This window comes from Magnolia sinica, chromosome 5 (assembly GCF_029962835.1).
Source record: "Magnolia sinica isolate HGM2019 chromosome 5, MsV1, whole genome shotgun sequence".
Classification (NCBI taxonomy): Eukaryota; Viridiplantae; Streptophyta; class Magnoliopsida; order Magnoliales; family Magnoliaceae; genus Magnolia; species Magnolia sinica.
This window is the reverse complement of record NC_080577.1, coordinates 17,956,750-17,982,391: the sequence shown is the minus strand read 5'-3', so window position 1 is coordinate 17,982,391 and position 25,642 is coordinate 17,956,750. Positions and strand designations below refer to the sequence as shown.

At 38.2% G+C, this 25,642-nt stretch overlaps 1 pseudogene; it reads right to left on the bottom strand.

The window, feature by feature from the left end:
* The window catches only part of LOC131246968 (uncharacterized mitochondrial protein AtMg00810-like), a 32,817-nt pseudogene extending 9,131 nt beyond the window's left edge, over positions 1–23,686 (bottom strand).
* Positions 23,687–25,642: the final 1,956 nt, after the last annotated feature.

Genomic DNA, 25,642 nt, shown 5'->3' with positions numbered 1-25,642 from the left:
TATCCTAAAACAGCATAAAGGAAACTAACCTAGTCCTAAGAAAGCAAGGAAAAACTACTGAGTTAAGCCGTAAGGTTCCTCTTCCGACCAATATCTTGATAAGTTTTTCAGTAAGTTCCTCAACAGGATCATCCAAAAGCCCTTTTTGAAATAGGCTTGGACGCCTTGGAGCATAACCTTCCAGAGAAACTTATGTACCTCATAAGAAATTTTTCGTTGAAGTGCTTGAGGTATCTATAGCATATACAATTCACCTGTGATAGAAGAAGTTTCATCGTTAGTATCCCATAGTGAATCAAAAACTACAGGTAGATAAAGTTTAGAAAACTTCGCAAGAAGTAATGTAGTCTCAACACATTCCAAAGTGTCAGACTTCAGTTCAATTTTCAGTTCCTCCTCCCTTAATGGTAAACATTCAGGATCTGTGGAAGAAGGGGCTTCAGAGTAAGGGTTCGCTTGGTCCGTGACAACCACCGAGATAGTGTCATGCAAGGAGTCCACCTTTTCTTGTATCATGAGGTCATTGGAATCCACAAGGTGTGCCAAGCATGAGTTCAAAGATGTGGTAAAGTCAGCTGGGAGTAACTCGACTCCTGCATCGAAATCTGTGATGATGAGCCCAAGGATTCCATCGTCTTTTGAAGTGGATGGACGCATGCTCTCTTGCTCCAGCCCTACACAGACAGATAGAGGGTCAGTAGACGAAGTATTGATGTGCGGACTCTGTTGAAGAGAAAGTGAATCGTCAAAATCCAATAGTTCAGATGGTGGCCTCAACTGGGTGGTTTTAAATTCCAGAGTTGTATCGAGTGACTCGTCCATTTCTCGAATCATATCATCATGTAATTCAAGAGAGTGGTCCAAACATGTCTCACAAGAGATATGAGGGTTGGTTGTAATGAGCTCATCCACTTTTAAATCAGATATGCCAGGTGAGTGGAGTAGCTCATTATGACCACTCACTTCGTGCACTTCTTGATCATTGACCTGGACCAAATTTAAGAGGAACTGGGGCTGCACATTCATGATCGTCATCCCAATACTCATCATATTCTAGTTCAGTGCAGTGCACATTTGGGATTAGATCACTTTCCTCGCATTCGATTCCCAGATTGGGTTGAGGTTCACAGAAACCAACCTCTCCCTCATCATTGAAATCTAGTGTATCCTGTGAATGAAGTATATCATCATCATTATATTTGAAAGACACCCATGTATCTCCACCATTCTTTTGAACAGTCATTGAGATCGACTCATCGGGCAATTGAACCGTATGCTCATTAATGGAATCCAACTCCTCATTCCAAATTTCAGATTTCTTCAAAAGCGAGTGAGGATCACTTTCCTCGCATTGTATTTCTGGATTGGATTGTAGTTGGGATGAGCGAGTTCCTCTATCCTATCGAGGCGCGAATTGAGTGCTTCCATTGCTTTTCTAATTTCAGAAGACCCCCCCCCCCAACCCCCCCCCCCCCCCCCCCCACCCCCCCCCCCCCCCCCCCCCCCCCACCCCCCCCCCCCCCCCCCCCCCCCCCCCCCCCCCCCCCCCCCCTCCCCCCCCCCCCCCCCCCCCCCCCCCCCCCCCCCCCCCCCCCCCCCCCCCCCCCCCCCCCCCCCCCCCCCCCCCCCCCCCCCCCCCCAAAAAAAAAAAAAAAAAAAAAAAAAAAAAAAAAAAAAAAAAAAAAAAAAAAAAAAAAAAAAAAAAAAAAAAAAAAAAAAAAAAAAAAAAAAAAAAAAAAAAAAAAAAAAAAAAAAAAAAAAAAAAAAAAAAAAAAAAAAAACAAAAAAAAAAAAAAAAAAAAAAAAAAAAAAAAAAAAAAAAAAAAAAAAAAAAAAAAAAAAAAAAAAAAAAAAAAAAAAAAAAAAAAAAAAAACAAAAAAAAAAAAAAAAAAAAAAAAAAAAAAAAAAAAAAAAAAAAAAAAAAAAAAAAAAAAAAAAAAAAAAAAAAAAAAAAAAAAAAAAAAAAAAAAAAAAAAAAAAAAAAAAAAAAAAAAAAAAAAAAATAAAAAAAAAAAAAAAAAAAAAAAAAAAAAAAAAAAAAAAAAAAAAAAAAAAAAAAAAAAAAAAAAAAAAAAAAAATCAATAATGTATGAAGATTAGGAAGGGTATCGCCATCCGACCATGCCCATGAGACAATGGTGAACAACAGGGCTTCCTGACGTCATAAACATTAAAAGGGGAAAAGAAATATTTAAAGCCATTGCAGACCCATTGTAATTTTAGTCACAACAGACCATTAAAGACTAAGAAAAATATTCCTTTAATAATCAACTAAAATCAACATCAGTTCAGTCTAAACAAAAGGCACAAGCAAAAAGGTCCCCCATCACGCTGCAAGCTTCACCTCTTAGCCCTAGCTAAGAGGTTCAGCCCAACATGAATGGGCTGGATCCAAAACAAATACAATAGAAAGAAAAGAACAGAAAAAAGAAAAAAACAAAAATTACTTTCCTAGCTCCCTGTCGAACATCCCACGTTGAAGCCTTCCAAAATGAGCCCTCCTGTTGCCTCTCTCTCTCTATCTGACGTCCCCTATTCAAGCATACCCCCTTCTCCACGTTTGGAACTCTTTTTATAACTTTTGGAGTGGTGAAAATCGAATTTGGGAAGCTATCGCACGCGCAGCGAAAGCCTTTTCGCAGCCAAGTTCGGGGCTTCATAACTCTCGCGTTCCTTGCATTATTTCTGTAAAATCAGCGTCTCTTGGAAGTATTTTGGCTGGTCTACACGATGGACGGTTCAGATCTGTCATATGATCAAAGATGGTGGGCCACAACTGCCTGGAAAATCCGATTTCGCGGACGTGCATAGCCTTTCGCACGTCCGGCGCTGATGTGATCGGTGGGCCCCACAGAGGTATTTTCGGGGAAATCCACCCCATCCATTAGATTCAGGACGAAATTTCAGTCAATAATGAGTGGTTTTGAACGTCCATTGACGCAGTCTAGAGAAGAAATCAATTCAAAAATCATTTTGAACATCGCAGGACCGCCTGTTTGTGGCCTCTGTATCGCGCACGTGTGCTTGCATGGGTCCAAAAGTTCAGCAAGATTTTGTAGTAGTCGAGGCCCTCTACACGATGGACGGTTTGGATTGTTTACTTGGACAATGTGTGGGGCCCACTAGCGTCCGTAAAAATGGACAGTTCCGTCCGTTACACGGCGTGAAACGGCAATTGCCGTATTTGGGAAGAAGACGCTGCTGACCCGTTTTGGTGCGGCTCGCGTGCGTTGTGTACCTTATGTACACGCTGTATAAACAGAGCCCATTGTGATGTTCTATCAAAATCTAAACCACCCATTTGTTTCCTCATCTTATTTAAACCGCTGAGACCAAAGTTGAGACAGTCCCAGATATCAGGTGGGCCCAGAATCAATGGTTTATGGGCTGATCTGTCAGTTGGAGTACTTCCATAGTGATCCGAGGGATGAAATTTGATATGTACGGTTAATTTATGGTCCTCAGGCCATGTATAAAGTTTTGAGCCAATCAGATGGCGGGAACTATGTGATCTTGCATTCTTCACCAATTTCGGGCCTCTTTAACGTGAATGGCTTGATTTCCTCGGATCCCTAGTGTGTAATTCCATCGATCTTGGTCCCCTGGAGTCCGTCCCTTGCTTTGGGTGTCATTAGAGTGTCAAATCCATGGTTTAAGCATCCTTTTTCAGTTCATGCTTGTAAATACACTCTGCATCACAAACACGATTAAATCAGGCTATTAAACAGTATCAATGATTGTAAATCCATACAATAACTGGGTCTGATATGTAATATTTGACCCTCAACACTTTACATACATTTATTTCAGAGCATATTTCACTATTTAACTTATTTCTATGATTGCTTGGATATTAGGTTAAAGGCACATTAAATTCATGCTTCCGCAATGCATAAGTAACACTCGAAATATCAGGGATCGAGTACATGCTCGACCCTTGAAATTTGGGGCATTACACTCTGCTCTCTCTCACTGTCTTATCTCCATTCTCTCCTTCCTCCCCTCCTTTTTTTTCCTCTTTTCTTCTCCTCCTGTTATGAATGGCAAAGTTGTCTATTTATACATCTTACCATTGCAATCTTAGATAACTCTGGCATGCTAAGAACTGCATTTTTTTCGGGCTTCTGTGAGCATAGCATGTTTTTAATCTTTAAAATAACATGTTCTTCCTTCACTCCTGAGATATCTCTGGGGGCAATGTTTATACACACACACACACACACACACACACACACACACACACACACACACACACACAAAAACAATCATACTAGATAAAGGAAAAAACAAAACAAAACAAAACAAAACGCGCACTATTCTATGTGGTGGTGATTCATTCAGTTCGTGTATAAGTGATATATGTGCGGAAATCCGGACTGTTCAAATAGCAAAGGATGCAGTTGATGGAGTATACCCTAAAAATTAGGTTTATCAGGCAATTTTAACCATCTGATTTTTCATGGTGAACTTAGACCCGCCGATTTGTTTTTGGCTGTCCATTTGATGACTGGAATTGGATGGTGGGTTCATTCAATTGGACACAGGTTCCGTAGTGACCCTGCCACCACTGACCTCCATGGAAACAGGATATTGTGGGACCCACCATGATGTATGTGTTTTATCCACCCCAGCTCATTTCAGGGCCATGAGTCCAAAATTGAAAGATATCTAAATCTCAAGTGGACCACACCAAAGGAAATAAGGGGGATAATGAAATCCATCGTTGAAACCTTTCTAGGGCTCACCGATATGTTTATTTGTCATCCAGCCTATTCATAAGGTCGCGCAGAAGCTTGATCCAAAACTTATGTGGCCCCAATGAAGTTTTCAGCTGTAGGCGTTCGATCCCCACTATTTACTGTATTGGTCCACTTGAGCTTTGGATATGCCTCATTTTTGGGTTGAAAAATCAGATGCACGACATGGATAAAACACATACATCACGATGGGGCCCACACAATCCTGCCACAATCAATGTAATTCACAGGCAAGGTTTCATCTCCAATACTCCCTAAGTTGTAGGGGTGCGCACGGTTCGGTTTGGTCCGGTTCTGGGGTGAAACTGGAACCAAACCATTCCTAATGGTTCTAAGATTTTCGGAACCAGAATTGGACTGTTAGCACCCTAGAACCGAACTGGAACTAGACCATCAAAATCGGTTCGATTCCAAATCGGTTCCACAGTTCTGGGCTTTTTATAATCCAGCCCAATTGCATGTTCCATTTTATAATTTAACCCATGTCCATTCATGTTGTGATCCATTTGATGAATGGTTTAGATATTATATATGGCATGAAAAAATACATTTATGAAAATAATTAAAGGGTGTATTGTAAACCATAAATCATGAATCAAATATACAACTAAAATATATTGTAAACTCATGGTTCTAAGTTCGGTTCCACGGTTTGGTCCCAAGATCAGTTCCACGGTTCGGTTCCAAGTTTGGTTCCACAGTTCGGATTCACGGTTCGGATCATGGTTCGGTTTGGTTCTACATACCCCAAACCGGAACCGTACCGAACTAAACAGTTCTTTAATTTTTGGAACAGGAACTGGTGCACTCTAGAACTGGACCAAACCGAACCATTTGGTCGGTTCCAGTCTGGTTCCACGGTTCTACCGGTTCGATGTGCACCCCTACTAAGTTGGACTTATTTAAATGCAAGCAACATGTACGATGGATGCTCCACCTGATGACTGAACCGGCCTTACTTTTGGGCCACAACACATATATAGTTACGCCCACCTTATGACCACCTGCACACACCTTATGACATCCACCATATGTGGGTGCCACTATCGGTGATTCAAAACTTTCATCCACCGGGCTCCATGTTGAAATGGCTTATGGTACAACAAAGACTCACCGTTGATATTGCACGAGCAAAAGCCCACTTAAGTTGAAGGATTGAGATGTTCAAAATAGCTAGGTTCTATCATCACCTGTGCCCGTACTACAATCCTATATAAGAGGACCACACCTATTATAACTCCACGCAAAAAAAATTAATGAGATCTACAACTTAGGTGGGCCACAACACATATATGGAACAATGGGCATGGGATGGTGATCATAGGTATTTTGCGTGGAGTGACTGGAGTGTGTATATTTCATCAAAACCGTTAATCAGTTGTAACTCACCAGGATGAAGAGAAATATATAGAAATCAATCTAATTCAAGCATCAGGCAAGCTATAGAGCGTGAACCAGGTTTTAGGAGACTTCTTATTGTGTTCCATTCATGTGGCCCATCTGAGCTTTTACCAGGCTAATATTGTGCACGTGTAGTAAAAATAATGGTTCCCACCTAATGGACAGAATCAATTTACATATAGAGCATGGTGGGCAAGCTCAAGAAGGTAATTACTATGCCAAAATAGTGAAAAAAATGACGGTTCAAAACCGTCTTAAATAGCAATTACAGACGGTTCTAGACCATCACATGGTCCATTTTTTGCTACGTCGCAAAAGTTCCTGGATGGAATCTATCGTCACAATACGACGGTCCATAACCATCGCCCAACAAGTTTTGTGGAGATTTTAATTTGCAAATTATAGTCGGTTTAACACCGTCGATAATTTCCACACTAAACAATTTATATCCCTATGTAATTTTCAATTGCACAAGGCAAAGAGACGGCTTCATTATTTCATTAACAAAATTAAAAAAAATAGCAGTAAATTTCTTACTGGATTCTTTCTCCTGATATATATTACATACAGAAGCATTTCTTATAATCATATATTCTAAGAAAAAAGTAAACCTTGTATCCCTGTGTAATTTTCAATTGCACAAGGCAAAGAGACGACTTCATTATTTCATAAAATAAAAAATAAAAAATAGCGGTAAATTTCTTACTGGATTCTTTCTCCTGATATATATTACATACATAGGTATTTCTTATAATCATATATTCTTAGAAAAAAGTTAACCTTATATTCCTGCGGATCATCTCATTCTTAACAATAACAAATTTGTAGAAGTAACATGATACTAACTTTATTACAATAAAGAACATAATTCATTGTTACTTGTAACAATATATTTAAGACAAGCCAAAGCTCTATCTCCTTCTATTTTTCATATCTTTCGAAAACACATGGAACCTTGCAAGGCCTTGTAAGAACAACACAAACATATGGAAGAAATTGAAAAAGTACCAAAAAAAAAAAAAAAGAAGGAAAGAAGAATATGCATTGCCATTTGTCTAACTTGTACCCATTCGTCTCCTTGCAAGTTCTACTTCTTACAACAGCAATTGAATAATATTTTACATCTAAATACAACAAAGAAAAAAAATGAACTTAACCATCTAAAACACCAATGATCTCCTGAAACACAAAACTACCTCCGGAGTTCGATCAGAATAGTCCCAACCTTTCCAAGAGGAGAAGCAAGAAATCTAATGCAGACGGTCTCTAATAGTCTCAGACGACCACCATAAGACAGCTAAGGACCGTCTCTAAAGCAGATGGTCTTTGACTATCTCAGACAAGTGCCTATAAGACAGTTAAGGATAGTCTTTTATTCCAGACGGCTAATAGCCATTTTTTCTTCACAATTACCGATGGATTTTAACCATCTTAAATGATTAGTGGATGTTCAACATTTATAGGATGAATTTTCTTCATATTAAAGATGTCCACAACCGTCTTAAACCAAAAAAATTTGCAAACGGTGCACAACCATCTCAAAATTCATCTTCTTCTTTTTCTTTTTTTTCCTTTTCTCACGTACTACTAAGTCCATCCATAAGGTTCTATCCTGAATGTAGGTCTAGGTGTAAAAATAAGCTCAATCCATAAATTTAAATGGGCATTAGGGAATGAAACATTAGAGATACGATACTAATCATAGGTTTGTATGTGGGGCCATCATGGCATGCATCTTTCATCAAAACCATTAATCAGGTACAACTCACTAGGATGAAAAGAAGATACGAAAATCAGCTTACTTGAAAATGGAAGTTGCAACAATGTGAATTAACAGTTTTGGGAGAAATTTTACATTGTTTCCAATGTCTCCATTTTTAGTTTCTAATCAGACTTCTCTTTTGTACTATGGTTAATGGAATGGTTTTTCACCTTATGGGCAAAGTGGATTTTACATATGCAACATGGTGGCCCATACAACTTGGGTGTTTTACCTGGGGTGTAGAACCAAGTGCACACCACATGGGCCCATTGGGTGTGGTTGTGGAATCCAATATGCTCAAAAGGTCTACCCATCATGAAAGTTGGACGCCCGAAATTATACTGATCCAACCATTATATAGGCTACCACATGAATTTGGACACTTTTTTTTATAGTTGTCCATTTTTTCTATGGTGTGGCCTATCTAATGGATGGGCTTATTATTTAAGTCATCCATCAACATGGTGAGGCTTATATAATGCATGATTGGAACATCATATAAACATGATTGGCTAACTATAGAAAACAATAAACAACCATCCAAAACCTCCAAATACGCATGGTGGCCACTAGAGCTATAAACGAGTTGAACCAAGTCAAGCTTGGCCCAGCTTGGCTTGGCTCAGCTAACAGGCTACCCTAGCTTGAACTCAGCTCGGCTCAATCCTTGAGCTTGACTAGCCAGCTCAGCTTGGCTCAGTCAGCAGCTCGGCCAGCTCAAGCCGAGTTCAAGTTTAGATTTTATGGTTTTTAATTTATGTGATATATATATATATATATATATATATAGAGAGAGAGAGGAATGCTCAGCTACGCACCGGTTTGCACGTCATTACGTGCGAACCTTCATATCAACTATCGGATAAGGCTGATGGTCTGGATGAAGGCGCCCGTAGCGCGAGCTTGAAAAAGCGAGTTTCCTTGTCTCGCACACCTTTTCACCCCTCCGAAGGATGCGAGAGAAGTAAAACATGAAATTCTTCTGCTCGGATGCTAAGTGGGTCCCACCTAAATGTTAGTGATAAATCCACGCTATCCATATTTTTTAAAAATAAATTTATGGTATGAACTCAAAACTAAGGTAGATCAAAATCTCAAGTGGGCCACACCATAGGAAGCAGCAGTGATAATAATTCTCACCGTTGAAAATTTTCTAGGGCCCACCGTGATTTATATTTGCCATCCAACTTATTCATAAATTTACATAGGTCTAAATGAAGAGAAAACACAAATATTAGCTCCATCCAAAACTTCCTTGGTCCCCATGAATTTTTTAATGGTAAGGGTTTAATCCCCACTGTGTAGCCCACATCTATCTTAGATCTGCCACATTTTTGGGCTAATAGCTTAAAATGATGAAAAAAATGGATGGACGGTGTGGATAAGACCACAGAAAACATCACGGTGGCCACTCAAAGCTCCTGCCTGTTCCCAGAGACGGCGGAGGTAGGACACAACATGCATCCCTCACCTCCCTGCGCGATTTGCTATCGGCGGGTTGAAGAAGGACGCGGATTTCCTGTGAAAGGCTTTTGCAGGAACTTCCTGCCCTGGGAACCTATGTGGGGCCCACCATGATGTTTTTGATAAATCCGCAACGTTCATCCTCTTTTTGAGATGAATTTAGGATAAGAGACCAAAAATGATCCGAATCCAAGACTCGAGTGAGTCGAAGTAAAGGAAAAGGTGGGCAGGGAAATTCCTACTATTAAAACCTTCCTAAGGTCGACAGTGATGCTTACATGCCATCCATACTGTTCATAACGTCATTCCTACTCAGATGAACTGAAAATAAAAATACTAGCCTGATTCAAAACTTCTATGGCCCCACGAATATTTCAACTATGGAAGTCCAATTCTCCCCTTTTCGGCCCACTTGAGTCTTGGATCCGGATCATTTTTGGTCTTTGTTTTTAAATGAGTTTGCAAAACAGATAGACATGGTGGATTTATCAAAAATATCACGGTAGACGCTACATAGGTTACCAGCGCAGAAAGTTTCTACTAAAGCCTTTAGCTTGAAATCCGCGTCCGTTGAGTAACCACGCTCCCTAAGAAAGTGACGTCACCAAGTTCTGTGTGCCACACCATGATGTATGATTTATATCTGCACCGCCCATCCATTTGGAGATATCATATTAGGGCATAATCCAAAGAATGAGTCACATCCAAAGATCTAGAGGACCCCACCACAGAAAATAGTGGGGAGAGTGACGCCCACCATTAAAAAGTTGTAAGGGTCATAAAAGTTTTCGAGCAAGCTAATATTTGTGTTTTCCCTTCGTTCATGTCTGCGTTAACACATGAACAGATTGGATCTCAAATAAAAATCACGGTGGACCTTTTGAAGGTTTCAACAGTGGGCTTCACTCTCACCACTGTTTTTTATGGTGGGGTCCTCCCCAGCCTTGGATCTACCTGGTTCTTTGGACCATATCCTAAAATGATCTCTCCAAATGTATGGACGGTGGGGATACAACACATACATCATGGTGGCACCCACGGAACTTGGTGACGTCACTTCAGTAGCGAGTCTCACTACTCAACCTCTTTCACTATCCAATCCTCGTTAGCTACTCAACCTCCGTCAATATTCAATCCACGACCACTAATTACGCGCCCAATTTGTTAAGTTCGCTCAAAATCTAGGTGGGTCCCACCATGGTGTTTGTGAGAAATCTATCCCGTCCATCTGTTTTTTGAGCTCATTTTAGGACTTGAGACCAAAAGTGAGCGGCATACACTACTCAATTGAGTTCCTACTGTTGAAACCTCCTTGGGGTCGATAGTGATCTTTACATGCCATATATACCATTCATAACATCATTCCTACTAGGATTAGCTGAGAATACAAATATTATCATGATTCAAAACTTTTGTGACCTACGAATATTTCAACTGTGTAAGATCAATCTTTACTTTTTTGGCCCACTTGAGTATTAGATTCGGCTCGTTTTTGTATGCATGTCCTAAAATGATCTCATAAAACGGATGGACGGATTGGATTTCTCAAAAACATCACGGTGGGTCCCACTTAGGTTTCCAGCGCAGGAACTCCATGTGAAAGGCCTTCGCATAAATCCGCAGTACGGTTTTTCTGAACACGAATTTCCTGCTAAAGCTTTTCGTGCGCTGGAAACCTAGGTGGGGCCCACCATGATGTTTTTGAGAAATCTACCTCGTCCATCCGTTTTTCCTTATCATTTGAGGGCATTATCCCAAAACTGAGGCAGATCCAAATCTGAAGTGGACCACACCACAAGAAGCAGCGGTGATAATGATTCTCACCATTGAATTTTTTAGAGCCCACTGTGATATTTATTTGACATCCAACCTGTAGATTAGATCATACAGACCTGGATGATGAAAAAAACAAATTTAGCTTGATCCAAAAATTTGGTAGCCCCAGCAAGTTTTTAATGGTGAAAATTCAATCAACACTGTGAGGCCCACTTGAGATTTTGATCTACCTCAGTTTTGGGTTCATACCATAAATTTATTTTTAAAAATATATGGACAGCGTGGATTTATCACTAACATCTTGGTGGGACCCACTTAGCATCCCAGCGGAAGAATTTCATGTTTTCCTTCACTTGCGCATCCTTCCGAGGGTGAAGAGGCGTGCGAGAGAAGGAAACTCACTTTTTCAAACTCGCGCTATGAGTGCCTTCATCCAGACCGTCAACCTTATCCGACGGTTGATAGGAAGGTTCGCATGTAATAACGTGTGAACCGGTGCATAGCTGAGCGTTCCTCATATATATATATATATATATATATATATATATATATATATATATATATATATATATATATAAAGTGAACCCAATAAGCCAAGTTCTGAGTTGAGTCGACAGACTCGGCTTGAAATTTTTTTTGGAGCTCAAAAAATCAACTCAACTCGGTTCAAACCTAGTTTCAAGCCAAGTCAAATCGAGCTTTTTTGAGTTGAGTCGAGTGAGTTAACCAAGCTAACTCAGTTCATGTATGGCTCCAGTGACCACACAATGGTTGGGTCACCCATATTTTTGGGGCATTCAAATTCATAATGGGGCAGCCTTGATGGAAAGGTTAGAGGACTAATAGAATACTCATGTCATGAGATTAGCCTATAATGACTAATATAGAAACTTGTGGAAGCATACAATAGGAATAAATAAAATTATTAGCCTTTATATTAGCCTCCCTTACTAAAATGGTGGGGGTGTACATTGATCAATTAATAAAATTGAGAGAAAGGTTGGAACAAAAATAATAATATGAGGTGAGGAATCAAGAAAACCATATTGAGGGGATATGTGGTCTTTATCCCTAGAAACAATTCTAAATCTTTTCGAAAGAAATAAAGAGAAAACTCTTTAAAACTGTGGTAGAGTGGAAATGAATACTTAGAAATTAATTACAATATGCATATTTCCTATGCAAGTAATTTAAATTAGACTATCCAAATTATTCTCCCAATTTAGATGTATCATGAAACAAAATTCATTTATTTGATTATCTGACCATTGGATTGATTGACAATTATTACACAACTGAAAATGAAATTAAAAATATCCAATGATCCTATTTTAACAAACATGTCCCCATAAATCAGAGGTTACGATTGCTCAACCAATCTGATTTTGGTGCTTTGACTTACCAAGTGGGTTCACGTTTTAGTTAGTTCCATTTGAGTTAATTACGCCATGTGTACAATCTCTGAGTGCCTATGTATCAAGAATATCTTTCTAGTTTCTTTGGAACAATTAGGAGATTCTCTAAAAGAAATATAGGGTTCTGCTTCTAGCGGCAACATGCTATTGGCTAGTGGTCCCACTTATGAGGTCAAATCAATACGTTCTAAGAAGAAATATTCGAATATTAATCTCATCAATCTCATTAGTATCATACCAAATCCCATCAATCAAATCACTTTTTTGAGAATGTCTCATCTCATGTAAAACCATTTTCAATCCGCTTAGCACTATTCCCTTCGAGGGGTATTTTAGTGATAGGTTCTATAGGAATTGGACGATCATATTTAGTCAAATACCTAGTTACAAACTCCTAAATTCCTTTCATTACGGTTATTTCCGTACAAGCTCCTAGATGACAATCATCATACTATGCCAGCATATCATATCACTTCCCAAAAATAAAACTACCTGAGTAACAATTTGAGCTAGAAGAAGCAAGTACCTAAGAATGTCCAAGTTGGACCAGCACAGTTCTTTTGCTATTGCTATCGTAGATGCATGGACCACAATAGATGGACAAATGACCCAGGTTTTCAGGAAAGTCCATCAAGTGTTCACAAACATAGAAAGGCCACTACCCAAAAAAAGAAAAGGAAAGGCCACTACCCAAAATTCATAAGGAACTAATAATCCTGATTGTCCAATCAATGAACTTTTGCATGTCATACGTCAGTGTGGGCCGTCACCACTTTTTCATGAGAGACTAAGGATACAACTCTTCTACCTCTTTTAAAAATACCTATATGTGTAATAATCTTTCAAAGAGAAATATAATAAGAAATTTGAATTCTCTTGTACCTATTTCTTCACAAGGTGGTCCTCCCACTACCTGAAAGCTGATTCATTGGATAGTTGTTAAGTGTGAGATATTGCATATTTCTTCCTATTTATATATTGGTTGTATAAACGTGATAATGTTTAATCGATTTAATTATGCATGTTTTCATGTGCGAGGTGATTTCGAGAGCTTAAGGTGAAATTGATGTCAAAAGAAAGATTTATACTCAAAAGATTACTAAATAAATATTTGGAAGTCATTAATAAAGAATTCAGATACCAAAGATCCAAGAAAACCAAGTGATGAATGAAGAGAATCAAAGATTTGAAGTAAAGAAAAAGAATCCTGAAATTGTCTTGAAAATAAACATATTCCTGAAATTGTCCTGAAAAAGCATATTATGAAACTCTGAGCCTATTTTAAAAAATTGCGCAGAATGCGTAAATTTAAGGCGGTTTAACTTCAGGCTTATTTTAGAAAACTGCGCAGAGTGCGTAAATTTGATGCGGTTTATAAATTTTTTCAACTACGTGCGAAAGTTGGAGTTCCACAACTATAAATATGACTCCCTAGGATACTCCAAAGCATCTTATAGGGTTTGGAAAGGTTTTAAAGAGCATACACAAGGGTTGAGCAGCCGCCAAAGAGTTTCTCTTCTTCCCTAGTTTATTTTTCATGCTTTGTTTAAGAAATTTGGTTTCAATCATGTCTATGGTTGGCTAAACCTCTTAGCTAAGGCTAAGAGATGAAGCTTATAGCGTGTTTGGACGTTTATTCTGCTTTGATTATTATTCTTATTGAACTTCATTGATTTCTAGTTTGATATTAAGAAATTATTTTTACCTTTCTATGATTTATTGTGACTCAAATTACAATAGATATTGTGATGGCTTTGAATATCTTCTTTTCTTATTTTGCGACAGTGAGATTAGTAAATCTCGTTATTTACCATCGTCTCCTGGGTATGGTAGGGTGATGAAATCTCTTCCAATCATCACAATTCTCCTCCATTGAAAATTAGGTTAATGAAAAGTTCATATTTGATTTAAATTGTTTTATCTTCCAATTGGATAAGATAAGACTCGAATTCCAATTGTGGTCCTTAAATCAAATAAGGTAACATCTTAATAGCCACAAATAAATCCTTAGCACCCTAGTTTTCATCTTTAAATTAATAAGTTTTAATCAACATTATTCACCATTACTCTCAATTATTTAGATTTCAATTTAAATTATTTTCTAGTTCTAGTTCTAGTTCTAGTTATTTTCAAAATACATACAAGTTTAATCCCTGTGGATTCAACCTCAGTCTTACCGAATAATTATAACATCGCGACTCTATACTTAGCGTTGTGAACACGTTTTTGCTTCCCAATGGTGCTCCCAACATTCATTGGTTGGACAGTCGATGAAATTTTAGCAATGCTATAGTTTTTCTCATCATACAATTAGAGGACATTGCAGATGGCTTTCTCATGATCATAACCATCCAATTAATGTGTGTTTTGAGATGGGGCCTCAGTTAAGAGGTGGGCCAACACCTTATAAAATAAGAATGAAAGAAGAGGACCCAGGCAGACATTATTTCCTTGTAATATAAGAAAGATGGGTCCCATCTAAGAAAAAGCATAGATCTAAAAGAAATTTTGGGAGCAAAGATTTATCACTATAGAAGAATTATTTCCCTAGCTGCTCCCCTGATTAGCTAAAGAATTCACAACTTTATTACCTTCATTGATTGGGTGAACAAAAGAGAGTTGTTACTTTGAAGATCCAAACAGACCGCATAGAAATATTATTCTTGTTAAATCATATCCATGCATATGGCTATGGCTAGCGCAACACGTGGACAGAGGAAGAAGTTTGCAAGATGTGGAGAGCGTGAGGCCTCTTGAACCTATCCGTGTATACTCCCTTAATCACATTTATATATATGAAATTTTGGTGTGTTTGGTGACACCAAATATCTAAAATTTCATAATTAGTCAATCTAATTTAGTGCAAAATGTCATGAAATATCATGATATTTGGTAAAACCAAACGCACACTTATAAACTAAATAAGTTAAAAAGATTGAAAATTATGATTGAGAGGAGAGATTATTTGGACATTCACATAATCAAATCTGCATCAAGACACAATTCCAATATTTCAATGGGACATGATGAGAATGAAAAATCAAGGGAGGAAACCCCAAATGGGCTGCCATTAAGGAGATCACATGGCAATGGATGTGCAAGGATACGCTTTTATGTGCTTGTACTTTCTTTGGTGCATGTCAGCTTGATAAACGGCCAGTAGACACATTCAAGAGGACGTCGGATTTCAGGCCAAAGCCTTTCCCACGAAGTTCCTACGATGTTTCCGAGAAATCTACCCCGTCCATCCGTTTTTTGAGCTCATTTTGGTACATGTGACAAAAAATTAGATAGATCCAAAACTCAAGTGGACCACACGAGAGGAAACAGTGGGGATTCAATGAGCACCATAGAAACAATCTTATGGCCATAAAAGTTTTTTGTCAGGCTATTTTTTTGTGTGTTTTCACTTCATCCCAGTGGGATTGACCTTGTAAACGGTTTGTATGGCATATAAACATCAAGGTAGGCCTAGGAAGGTTTCAGCGGTAGGAATTTCTTTCCCTAATTTTCCATTTCGTGTGGCCCACTTGAGTTTTGGATCCACCTATATTTTTGTCACATTTCCTAAAATGAGCTAGAAAAATGAATAAACGGAGTGGATTTCTCACACACATTACAGTAGGCCCCACCCAAGCTCTACGGGCCGCATCATTTTTTTTAATGTAAATCCTTTCCGTCCATCAGATGGGAAAAATTATTTGAACCGTTCATCTAAAATATCAATCAAATAAACACTCTGATGAGCCATACTATTTCGAGCAATGTTGTACTGCTCCAAACAGCTACGAAGGCGGGAGTCCACAAAGGCGTCTTTTGGTAAATTTCCCTAATTTCTTTCGTTTTTTATATGCTACATCCTAGTATGAAGAACTACACATGCACAGTATCATTTTACACGTGGAATATAGGGACACCCAGTCCGTTCAAACAGGGACCCCATCATAGACAACTCATATTCTACAATAATGAGCGAGTGATCCTGTCTGTTGATGAATGGTTAAATTGATAAATTCTCAATGGTCCAAATTCCAGAAATAAATGTTCACAAATAAGAGATCGGGGCTGTTCAACCTCTCTGAATTTTTTTCTCTGTCCAATCGACACTGAGGCCCATGATTCGGACAGTTTGGATTGAGTCGTATACATTCCATACCTTACTCAGAAGGGCTTTTGACACGGACCCGTTATTGGCTGTGCATGCAAGCCCGCATATGGGTCTGCTCATCTGGTCAACCCCAATAGATTCTAATAGAAGGGGCGTCAATGAGTCAGCCTAGAGGGAAAAGGTGTGATGTTGGACTACTTCTAGAGCCATCTAAACCATTGATTTACTGGGCCACAATGGGAAGGACGTATATCTTTGATCAGACTATCTTAGTTCTCAGATTAATAGCCCGAAATAAACAGGAAAAAGTTGAGAAGGTGGTCCAGGCCCAGGAAAAAGCTGTCAAAACGAGCACGATCCTGCAATCTCAGTTCAGATACAGCTATCAATGGCCCAGGCCCAATTAGAGGCCCATCAAAATTATAATTTTGAGTAGCTCAAGCCCGGCGGGTCCGGTCCAGCCAGAACCATTTGGACCGATGGGGTTAGCTCTTTAGTTCACAATCGGGCTTCAGCAGAGCCATCTGAGCCTGCCTCTTCAGTGGCCTGATAATAGCTTTGCTAGGTATTTGGCTTTCAGGTGCATCATTCAGCACCGTTGCTAATGATTCAGCCAATTTGTGTGTGGACCACTAATGGTATAATAAGAAGCCATCAAAGAGTCATTAAAAACTCATTTAAACCACGACAGAAGGTACAAAATGTTGGAAACCTCGCCACATGGGCCAAGCCTTCGAGGTCCACATGGCCGCTCTTAGATCAACGGACGGGATGCGACTTGAACAGTTGCTCTGCATGTAGGGATGGCAGTGGGCCGAACAGACCAGCAACTAGGCACATCAATGGACCAGGCTAGCTCCGCCCGACCCAGGCCAACCTATTGAAAACCCGACCAGTGACCTTAACTTGGCCAAGGACCAGGTCCAGGTCAATGATAAATGGTTCAGCTCAACCCGGCCCGGCCCGTCCCGTCCCAAGTAGCCAGACCAATACCATATTTCTGTGAGATCCAATTCATGTTGCACACGTGTGGGATTCTATTCTGTCCATCTCGAGGGCTCTGGCACGTGGATACCTCTGCCCAAAAGTCCTACCTGCTCAAAAGGTTGGCGACTGGTTAGAAACAAATGGTTAACTGAGGAAAACTCAGTCAACTTCTTCTTTGATGCCCACTTGTTTTGTAAGCCACCTAATCCAAGAATCATCATGCTTTTTTGCCATTTGCACTGTGGGGCCCATGTAAGAGATGCCTAGTATTTCATATGGGACCCGCCTTTTGTTTCTCTTTTTTCCTTCAAACCCCGTTGGCTAGGGTAGGCTAGCCCTAGCCATGGCCTATCAAGACCCTTATGCGTGTATCTGAATACGCTGACCACTCACATGATTCATAGACATCTTAAAACTATTAAAACCATTATTATAATGGTTGTGAAAAGACACTAGTATATGACATTCGCAACAAAATCATAAAGGATAAGAACCAACAAAAAATAAAGGATAAAGAAGAAATAAGTGGCAAAAGATGCATAAATTTATCTGGTTCTGCGATATGTCTACGCTCATAAGGCAGTAATACAGAATTTTCTTCTTTATTAAAATGATAAAAATCAAAAATACAAAGTTTACCTCACTCTCACTCTATAAGAAGTCTCTCACCTAAAAATCTCCAGAAAAATGCTACCCCACTTTGTACATTTGTTCTCCTTGTATAAGACAATAGCTATCGGAGAGAGAACACATGTTTGAAGCCGGAGAGAACTAGGCTCTATACGTACGTGTACGTGAGTAAAGAGAAAGGAAGAAAATATGTTTCCTTTTTGGGAATATTGTAATGTATAATGTTGTACTGCCTTAACATTCTTTCTATTTGAATATTAGTTGCTCTAATAACGCAAAAATACTTCAATGACAGTTACTCAAGCATTACTTTTCGCTAGTTAAAAATAAGTTCATGAGAAGTCATGCATCAAATAAACTTCTTATTTGTAATAAGCTTTGTCAGCATATCCCCTATATTATTATTAGTGTGAATCTTCTGCAATGAGATTTATACAGCTTCCACCAAATCACAAAAAAAGTAATAGTAAACATCAATATACTTCGTCCTAGCATGAAATACTAAATTCTTAGCTAAGTATAAAATGTTTCAATTGTCATTATGGATCACCACCACTTTTTGCTTGAATTTCAATTTTTTTACAAATTTTTTCAACTAAATATTTTCCCTATATGTGACACAGGGATGAACGTGATGAGGTCGATCATCGTCTTCCTCAAAGATAACTATTTCGAATCCATGAAGCTTCTTTGGACTCCTCACAGAGACTTCTTGAATCCACAAGAAAAAAGCAAGAAAATAGAAATAGTATTCATGAAAATTTATAAATTATTTGATAGATAAAATAAATGAGTCTACAACCATTTAAATAGGGATACCAAGACTTGGAATAAGTTTATGAATTAAACTATAACTAAAACTCCATAAAATTCGTGACTTTCTATAAATAGTAAATATACTTTTTGTAGTAAGTGTTCTATAACCACATTATTCTTCTAATTATTCTAAGCACTTTTCATGTTGGACACAACTCCTAAAGCCCAACGTATGAAGAGTTATAATCAAACTAAAAACTTACTAAAAATAGTAAAAACAAAAATAAACATGGAATTCGACCATCGATATGATAGAATCTCGCAAATTCGATGTAGGCAACCCGGCATTGGTTGGCTAAAGTAGCTCGTCCTACCCCAAAATCATGTATGGTACGTCGAGTAACTCATTCCGGTTTACAAGATATGTCTATTTTAAGGTTCTGACGGTCTTGATGACTTCTGCCTCCTATCGGGCCTTCTCTGATCCATCTTGGACATTTAAGTGTTCGTAATCCACTCCACATCAGTCCCCTCCACTTTAAAAGAACATATTCTCTAGTTCTCGTGCTGCTTCAGTTCTTGATACTCGGTCTAGTGTGTCGTAACGATACTTGGATCAAAAGTTATAATCAATTTACAGTCCACCTTCTTTTGGCCCAACCATGCTAGGAATGTATTTGTGACACGTTCTACATCAGACCCCTCCACTTGGGAAAAACTCATCATCGAGTTACTCAAGGAACTTGGTTCATGATTCTAAGATAACTTTTGATATCGATGTTTATTAGGCATTTTCTTGTACTTAGTATTAGGCTCTTAGGTTGACACAATACATGTACTCATGCTCTCCTTGACTTGGCTAGTATGGATCAGTTCTTTTACTTCTACTTTCAATATCTCACATTCTTTCTGATAATGTGAGCAATTAGGTTGACTTATCCATGTGATAAAATCAATGTGGTTTTGTATATTTCATATGGGAGGTAATTTATTAGGGAGTTCATCGGGCACAGTCACCTTGAACTCCTGCAACACTGGTTTCAAATCCCCTGAGATGTTCACATGCTCCATATATTCATTATTTTTAACTAATGCATATATATATATATATGTATATATATATATACACATCTTGTTTTCTCAGATTATTTAACAAAAGCATGTTCAGTTATAAGAGACTGAGCCTCTACTTTAGAAGTCTTGGGTTGATTCTTCATTCCCATAGAGATGAGGACAATTTTTCTACTGTCTTTAGTAAATATAAATGCGTTATCCCGACCTCTATGCGTATCAATAGCATCAATATTATTTTGTCATGGTCGATCAAGTAACATATGACAAACTTCCATCTCGACTACGCCATAAAGTACTTGATCCTTATAATTTTTACCAATTAAAAATGAGACAGTGCATTGTTCAGTTATCTCTATTTTGTTGATCTCCTTGATCCATCCAATCACTATGGAGATGAATGTTTTTCTGTTTTTAATTGCAGCTTTTTCACCATTCTTTTCGATACGAAATTCTTACTGCTTTTGACATCAATTATCACATTACAAACTTTTTGGCTTATAGTGCACCTCGTTCGAAAGATGTTCTCTTACTATAATTCTATTTCTACCTTTGACATGTATAACAGCTTTCTTATGATCAAAGTGGTGGCCTATGATTTACCATCATCTGATGGTGCTTTGCAGAAATTGGGGTTGTGTCGTACAACGACCATAGGTAGTTGAGCATCACTCTGAGCTCGGGGCAAAATTAGCGCATCTGCAACATGTTTGAAGGTTGCCTGCAGTCCTTGCATGGTCAACTGACTCTCCCAATGGAAAGCTTCCATTCTTTTCAAAAGATAACGAACCCCTACATCACCGTCCATAAGATTTTTATTCATACCTTCATTGTTTACCATCGGCCCGAGGGGAGTCCTCGCTTTGATATCAATTGCACAGGGATGAACGTGATGAGGTCGATCACCGTCCTCCTCAAGGATAATTACTCTGAATCCATGGAGCTTCTCTGGACTCCTCATTGAGACTTCTCGAATCTACGAGGAAAAGAAATAGAAATAATTTTAAGATATATGAAAAAAACTTGTTGAATGATTGATGGTTGAAATAAACAAGTCTATAACTCTTGAAATAGGGATACTAAGAATAGAAAGAAGTTTAAGAATTAAACTATAACTAAAACTCCCTAAAATTCGTAACTTATTATAAATAGTAAATGTTCTATTTATATGTACTATGTGGCTTGACCACGTTATTCTCCTAATTTTTCTAAATACTTTTCATGTTGGGCACAACTCCTAAAGCCCAATGGATGAAGAGTTATAATCAAACTAAAACTTACTATTTATAGTAAAAACGAAATTAAACTTGGAATTCAACCTCCGATATGATGGAATCTCGCAAATTTGGCATGAGCAACTCGGAATAGCTAGGTTGGCTGGCTAAAATAACTCGTCCTACCCCAAAATCATAGATGGCACCTCGAGTAACTAATTCTGGTTTGCAAGATATGTTTGTTTTAAGGTTCTGACAATCTTGATGACTTCTGCCTCTGATCGGGCCTTCTCTGATCCATCTTAGACATGAAAGTGTCCACGACCCATTCTACATCAATATACTTACGTAGTTGACATGGACTCTATTTCTTTAGTAGACAAGGTCAACACTAACTGTAATCTCGACTTCCAACTAATAACACTGTCAACCAAAGAGAAAACATAACTTATAGTAGATATTCTTTTATTACGATATCTTGCATAATCTATATTCAAGAATCTAATTAACTCCAATTTTTATCATTATAATAAATAGCCACCTTAGAAGTTCCCTTCAAGTAATGATGGATCAACTTTATAACAGTTTAATGATTTTAAACTAGGTTTGCTATATATTTATTGACTGCTCTTACTACTTGTTTAATGTATAGTCTAACGCACATCATGAAAAACATAAGCTCCTTTACCACAGATGAATAAGATACTTGAGACATATTTGCCATCTCTACTTCTATACTAATACATTGATCTGAAGATAGCATAGAACCAATAGAAAAGGGAGTACTAAATGGAATATAATTTTGCATATTGAAGTGACACAAAAATTAAAAAAAAATAAAAATCAATATAGTCATTTCGGGTTATCTACACTTCCCATGGTCCTCCAAGGTAAGAGCCTGTTTAGTCTCTCTGACTTGTCAGCCTCCTCTTCCTATGGTCCTCAACCCCCAATTTCTCAATCCTTGGTCATAAACATATAACAATATGAGGAGGACACTTCACACAATAATTTCGAACCCAAGACTGTAAACCGCATTCCATATGTGTGTCCTATCGAATCAAACTATGTCTTCTCTCCTACCAAGAACCAAACTTTCTATTATCAACTCGAATACTAGGACTCAACTCAAGTCATTGATGTTCAAAAGAATCTAGGAAAGAACGGACCAAGATATCAACCTACTTCAAACGTGAGGCGAGGGTAGAGTTTTCAGAAAAGAACGAGGCCATAGAGAGGAAAACAATCACTTTACTTGCCCACAAATTAAATTCATCATTATAGGGATCATCCATCCCAATTGCACATAGGAGTTTGTCCCAAAGGACCAATTGTACAAACCGACACTGGCTGTGTTGCCCAATGAGGACCTGAGTAAGGGGCAGAAGCTGCCCTTCATTGACCGGACCACAGTTCAAATCTCGTTTGAGCTGAGGGAACCTAAGGAACTCCAATGCCTCGGGAACGTTCCAGAAGCCACCGCATTCACCACCACCTCAGAGCCAGGCCCCCGCTTCATCATGATGCTTGGGCTCAATGGTGAAGATTCGTCGCGGCAAAGCAAAAAAAAAAAAAATTCAAAATTCAAAACACACACACACACACACACACAAAAGGTTCAAGAGCCCAAAAAATGGAAAATGCTCAAAATTTTGTCAAAACCCCATAACAAAAAAAAAAATGGCTTTCAAAATCCAAAAACATAAAATTAAAATTTTTTTAAAAAAAAACCCCCAAAAAAAAGAACAAAGAAAATTTCCAAATGCTCAAAATCCTAAAAAATCTGAAATTTTAAAAATAAAAATTAAAAAATTTTCAAAATACAAAAAATTCGTAAAAGCTTTAAAATATTCTAAGAAATAAAGTGCCAAGCCAATGTAACGATCCACATGAATTCGAAGTTAAGTTTTGTGATTTTGATTCAAAATTAGATTTCAAACTAATGGGATTGGAAAAGGTCAAGGACATGGGAAATGAGAACCTAACTCCTGAACTAGAGGACCTCCTTGAAAAGTTTAATTCGAAAGCCAATGTCATTCCAGTCAACTTCAAGATCAAATACCTAGGGGCATCTGAAATCCCAAAGGAAGAGCGTATTGAAAAATTCCCTTGAGAATAAGAAAAGGAAGATCGAGTTCTTGGAATCGTGGTTATCAAATTTTGACTTTCCTCACGAAGACATGCTTGAACTTAAGGACCCAACATTTTTCTTACCTGTCAAATTGTCGTAGGACAACCGCCTTAAATACCCTGAACTTAAGCAAAATTTAAAAGCTTGGACATACCTCGAAGATGCAACACCTATAGATTGCCGCACCATTCGTCTCTTTGCAGCCCAACTCATGATTCGTAGTAACATTTTATACAAGCAAATCTCTCATATGATACATGGTCGAAACAGAAATAGTAAAAATCATCTTCGAAGTCCACAAAGGAGATTGTGATCCGCGTATGAATGAGAATATGATGGCTAAGAAGATCCTATGACAAGGATACCACTGGGTGTTTTGGGGAGTCAAATTGCTACTAACATGTCAAGAAATGCCTTAAACATTAGGAGTGTATAAATTGGATCCATGTGCCTGCTTCCAAACTTTACAACCTGACGACACCCTAGCCATCCTCAATGTGGGGTATCAACATCATCAACTAAAGTGAGCTCAAAATCATCCAACGGTCCTAAGTGCATCCTTGTGAGATTCGATTACTTCACTAAATAGGCGGAAGACGCAACTTACACCACCATAATAACATCCTTGAAAAGCAACATCACCCAGCCATCATAGAACTTCCCAAGTCATCACCACGAAGAATGGGATGTCCTTCATACACTAAAAGATAAAGGACTTTTTCAAAGCAGAGTGGCCACCAACTCGATACGATTAACTACACCAGACTTATGAAAAGTACACGCAAGCATTGTATCACTCTCAGAGGTATCAAAAGAAATCGCGAGAGCACCTAAAAAGTAGGTTCAAACAAGAGGCTTCAGAACAGGGGGTGTGATGATAACAAAAGTCCCTTTCACATGCTTAATCTTGAGGGCAAGTTCAAAACCCATTTGAAGGGTCACCCGCTAATTATCTTAGAAGTTCTTTTACGAGGCGCTCCATGCCTTCCCAATTTGAAGGGAAAAGACTTTCTTGAGCCAGCCAATGCGAATCAAGTCAAAGTTTATCACGGGTAGCGGGCGCGATCATAAATACAAGCCCATATTTAATAACCAAAATGATAAATTCTATCATTTCCCCAAAACATACCCCATGTATTAAAAAAAACACAAAAAGAAAAGAAAGAAAATATAAAAATAGCCCAAGCTCCGTAGAATTATAAGGGCATAAAATAAAATTAAAAAAGAGAGAGAGAAAAAAATAATAATTGGCCCCTAGGAGCAAACATTTTGTCCCCATCACAAAACTTCTCAAATTGGTCTAAGCTTTGGATCCTAATGTTTAAAGTTTTGCGTTACCTAGAAAGACATAATTTAGCCAGCAATGAAGAAAATCTCATCATCAATCGGAGCTCTTGAAAAATACAATATATAAAAAAGAAAAGTGTGTCCAAAGAAAAACAGGCGATGTGAAAACCTAAAAGACTCCTCGAGTAAAAACAACAGACTTGGTGAAAATCTGAAAGGACATCGGGGGCAGGAATGCATAGCTACCAAGAGGCAAGCAAGATTAAATACTGAGGACATGGTGAAAACCCAAAAGGACACCACAGACAAAAATGATGGGCATACCAGACGTGGTGAAAATCCGAAAGAGCGTTACGGGTAAAAATGATTAGAAGAGAGAGAGAGAGAGAGAGAGAGAGAGAGAGAGAGAGAGAGGAAAATCACAGATCTAGGCAAGTAGAATTTAAGTAGGCAGATATGACAGTCGCAACGTTTCAAGATCTTTTAACCATGCTCAGACTTAGGACAAAGTTTCCTCTAAACACTTCCTAAAGATAATGTAACTCCCAAATAATCAACTTAGAAAAATGTCAAGTAACACATAGCTGAGTCAAAATGTCTAATTCCTGCAATTTGAAGCACCAAAATCGAAACCACCAGTCATACAAATGGGCTAGCACAAAAAAAAAAAAAAAATCATTTCATTTCTTCCATAAATAATTATATTTTCCTTTACAAAAATGAGGGCACGTGCATATAAATAAACAAACACCCAATTAAAAATAATATTCAACTCTACAAGTTGAATCACTCAAGCCATGGGCATCTCTCCAGAGCACCCAACAAACAACAACCTTAGTACATTGCTTATGTGAGTCTCACTCCCTCTGTACCAACTTTTCA